The sequence below is a fragment of the Chrysochloris asiatica genome, unplaced genomic scaffold (genome assembly GCF_000296735.1).
Source record: "Chrysochloris asiatica unplaced genomic scaffold, ChrAsi1.0 scaffold00547, whole genome shotgun sequence".
Taxonomy (NCBI): Eukaryota; Metazoa; Chordata; class Mammalia; order Afrosoricida; family Chrysochloridae; genus Chrysochloris; species Chrysochloris asiatica.
In genome coordinates this window covers 262613-267298 of record NW_006409065.1, presented here as the reverse complement: position 1 = coordinate 267298, position 4686 = coordinate 262613, and the positions used below count along the sequence as shown (strand labels likewise).

At 42.3% G+C, this 4686-nt stretch overlaps 1 pseudogene; it reads left to right on the top strand.

Annotated features, from left to right (window-relative positions):
• Positions 1 to 3168: 3168 nt before the first annotated feature.
• Positions 3169 to 4606, top strand: LOC102829051 (annotated as a pseudogene).
• Positions 4607 to 4686: the final 80 nt, after the last annotated feature.

Genomic DNA, 4686 nt, shown 5'->3' with positions numbered 1-4686 from the left:
TTTGATCTTTACCAGTAAGTATTTTAAGTCCTCTTCCCATCCTGCAAGTAAGGTCGTGTCATTTGTATTATCTCAGATTGTCTTCCTCTAATCCTGAGGCCACATTCTTCTTCATATAATCCAGTTTGGGGATTATTTGCTCAGCATACAGACTGAATAAATATGGTTAAAGAATGCAGCCCCGGCACACACCTTTCCTGATTTTAAACCATTCAGTATTTCCTTGTTCTGTGGGAACAACTGCCTCTTCATCTATGGATGGGTTCCTCATGAACACCTGTTCTGGTGTTCTTATGGAAGGGAACTCACAAGACTTGTGCAATAACTTCATTCAGAGTTGCATAGCAACCAAATTTCTTGATCAGCAGAGTCAGAAACAAAAGTGTTCTACACAAAGACAGTCACTAAGTGTACTGCTTTGACTGTGTTTTTCTCCACACTAATGGAGCTCTGGTAGCGTAGTGGTTACGAATCGGGCTGCAAACCACTTGGTCAGCAGTTTGAAACTACCAGCGGTTCCGCAGGAGAAAGATGAGGTGTTCTGCTCCCGTAAAGATTTACAACCTCGGAAACCCTGTGCAGGGTCGCTATGAGTCGGAACAGACTCCACGGCACTTAACAACAACACCAATAATCCAATCTCCTGGCAATAATCCAATCTCCTGCATCAATCTCCTGAACGGTCTCTTTGCCTCTTTTGAGTTTCCTATTTCAGGACTTTGGTCAATAACTTTTCTCATTCTGATTATTTTTCTGTTTCTCTCAAATTTTAGAATTTGGGTCTGTTCTGATTTCACTCTGGTCAACCATCACTGAGCTGGTTCAAACAGGTCTGAAGCCCCATTGTGTTTTGGTTTTCTTTACACTGAGCTCTGAATTGAATTTGGTGATATAAAATCTTAACACAGTAGATTTCTTGATTTCACATACCTCATTGCTATCATGATGTTCTGACTCCTAATATCAGGAGAAAATTATCCACCTCAGCTGCAGAAATAAGTAGTACAAGAGGAAGTCAGCAGGTCTAGCCAAGAAAATTATCAAACTGCCAGGAACTTTATCTATTGTGTTCACTATAGAATCCCCACCTTCCAAAATAGTGTCGGTCACACAGACGATTCTCCACAAATAATTCTTGAATAAAGTAATTGCTATCTGTCCTGGTGTGGCACTGTAGGATAATGCTCTGGATGGCAACGTCAATTGTAACTGCAAGGTCACCAGTTCAAACCCATCAGCCACTCCTCGGAAATCCTATACAGGGTCGCTATCAGTTGGAACCGACTTGACAACACCTAACAAACACAACAGCAAGTCTCATTGGTCTTGCTTCTCTAGCGAACCCAGCCTAAGAGCTGCTAACTGAAAGATTGGAGGCTCAAGTCCACCAAAACGCTCCTCAGAAGAAAGGTCTGGCAATCTACCTATGGGACACAGTTCTTCTCTGACACACATTCAGCCACCATGCATTGGAATCAACTCAATGGCCACTGGTTTCTGGGTATATCTATTTTACCTCTAAAATAGTAAAGATTACTTAACTCCCAACTTCGTTTGCACATTCTGTTTCTATGAAACTTTTGCACTTCTTTTTTCTGCTAAGCGAGTTTATGACACAAATCAGGCAAAACATCTTAATTTACTCTAAACACAGTCTCTTAGCATTTTCAAGCTCACTAGAATCATGATCCATTCACAGTCTGTCACATATAAATTATTTTTATTCATTTATGATATCAGGCATTCTTATAAACAACATTATTGTCTTTTGTGGCATTAAATCTCAAAATGCAAACACAGATTTCAATTAGTATTTCTCATTTTCATAAGTTCTGACTCTCAATATAGAAGAGTCCTGGTGTCTCTGTGGTTAAAGCACTTAGTTGTTAACCAAAAGGTTGGCAGTTTGAATCCATCATAGGAGAAAAATGTAGCAGTCAGTAAAGATTGACAGCTTGGAAACTCTATGGGGTAGTTCTACTCTATACTGTAAGGATGCTATAAGTTGGAATGGACTTGATGGCAGTGGCTTTGGGTCATTCTTGGTGTGGCACAGCAGGATAGATAATGCACTGGACCACAAGGTCGGCTTCAATTGCAAGTTCAGCAGTTCAAATCCACCAGCTGCTCCTCAGCCACCCTAAAACCAACTCGATGGCACTTAACAACAACGTATGCTGGTGTGACACTGTAGGATCAGCACTGAGTGGGAACTACAAGCTGTAAATCTACCAGTTACTCCTGGGAAACCTTATGTAGGGTCGCTGTGGGTTGGAACCAACTCACTGGATGGCACTTAACAACAACAACATAAGCTCCATATGATAAGCAGTGAACTGTGAATCACAAGGTCTTCAGTTTGAGCCTTCCAGAGCTCTGTGGGAGAAAGATGAAGTTTTTGGCTCCCATGAAGATTTAAAGCCTCAGAAACCTATACAGAGTTGCTGTGAGTCAGGACAACAACAATATAGAACATAAGAAGCCCTAGTGTCTTAGTGGATTAAGTTTTGGGCTGCTAACCACAAGATCAGTGGTTCAAACCCACCTTCAGCTTCACAGGGAAAAATGAGGCTGTCTGCTCTCATAAAGATTTAGTCTTGAAAACCCTAAGGAACAGTTCTAATCAGTACTACAAGGTTACTGTGACTCGAAATGGACTCAATGATCATGGCTTTGATTGGGTTTCAGTTTATATAGGACCTGTTTTTCAAACCTGACTATACATTGGTGTCATCTAGGGAAACTTTGGAGGTTGTGGTGCTGCAGAATTCTGGTGTGGCACTATAGAATCAGCACTGAACTGCTAACTACAAGGTTAGTGGTTAAAACTCACCAGCCACTCTTTGGAAAACCCTGTGAATCAGAAATGATTTGACAACACTTAACAACAAAGTGAGAGCTCTTGAAAAGCTGTTGCCTGGATCCCATGCCCAGTTGTAATTTATTTGGTCTGGAGCTCAGTCAGGGGATTGAAATTTAAAAAACAAAAACACTATGCAGATGATTCTAAAGTGCAGCCCAGTAGAGAATACTGCTGTAGAAAATGCTCCGAAATTCAGGCAACCTGCATTCATTCCTTGATTCAACAAAGACTGACTGGTCGCATTTTGTCCCCATCAGTCCGGACACTACAACTGTTGAGTAACTACAGGAAAAAACACTGCAAAGATGATGTTTGTATGCATTGTTGCAGCCATGGCCTGCGCCCTTCCTTGTCAAGGGTTGGTCTCCAGAACTGATTTTTTTTGGGGGGTCAACCTTCATTGTTGCAAGGAATCTCCATGCTTCTAATGCTTGTCTTCAGAAGACTGGCACTGCTGAGATGTCCTCTAGTCTTAAACAGCTTATTCATGTGACTGATAGTACTGTTGACCTTGAAGAGACTGGGCATGTGTTAAGAAGTATTTGCAAAGGTATTGCTGCAGTACATGGGGCTGAGGAATGTTCCAGCAAAAGAAATGGTAATTTTCTTCAGGCATCAAGGGTATGTCTCTGAAGTTGGAACCTAATAATGTTGGTGGTGTCATGTTTGGAAATGATACGCTAATTAAGGAAGGAGATACGGTGAAAAGGGAAGGCGTCATTGTAGACATGTTGGTGAAATTGGTGAAGAACTGCTGGGTCGTGTAGTAGATGCCATTGATGGAAAGGGCCCATTTGGCTCTAAGACCCATAGGCAAGTGGGATTGAAAGCCCCTGGAATCATTCCTTGAATCTCTGTGCATGAACCAATGCAAGCTGGCATCAAGGCTGTGGCTGGTTAGGTGTCGATTGGTCATGGCCAGTGTGAGCAAATTATTGGTGACCAACAGACTAACAAAACATCAATTGCCAATGACACACTCATTAACTAGAAATGCTTCAGTGAAGGAACTGATGAAAAAAAGAAGCTATACTGTATCTCTGTTGCTATTAGTCAAAAGAGATCCATAGTTGCCCGGCTTGTGAAGAGACTTACAGATATAGATGCCATTATGTACATCATTGTGGTTTCAGCTACTGCCTCTGATGCAAAACCACTTTAGTACCTGGCTTCTTATTCTGGCTGTTCCATGGAAGAATATTCTAGAGAAAATGGCAAGCATGCTTTGATCATCTATGATGATTTATGGCATAGGTATCCTCAGATGTCTCGGCACTTCCATCAGCCCTCTGGTGGTGAGGCCTATCCCAGTGATATACTCTACTTGCACTCCCATTTGAAGGAGAGAGCAGTCAAGATGAATGATTCTTTTAGTGGTGGCTCCTGGACCTGACCGGTTTCCCAGTCATCGAAACACAAGCTGGTGTCATATTCCACCTAATGTGATTTCCATTACTGATGGACAAGTCTTCTTGGAGACAAAATTGTTCTAGAAAGGTATTTGCCCTGCCATTATGTTCGCTTGTCCGTGTCCCATACCTGGTCTGCTATACAAACTAAGCCACGAAGCACGTGGCAGGTACCTTGAAGCTGGAATTGGCACAGAATCATGAGATTGTTGCCTTTTCCCAGTTCAGTTCTGACCTTGATGCGGCCACTCAACAACTCTTGAGTCATGGTGTGCATATGACTGAGTTGCTGAAGCAAGGACAGTAGTCTCCCAGAACTGCTGAAGGACGTTAAGTGCCATTGAGTCGGTTCTGACCCATAGCGACCCTGTACAGGGTTTCAGAGGGTGTAAATCTTTACGGGAGTAGAAAGCC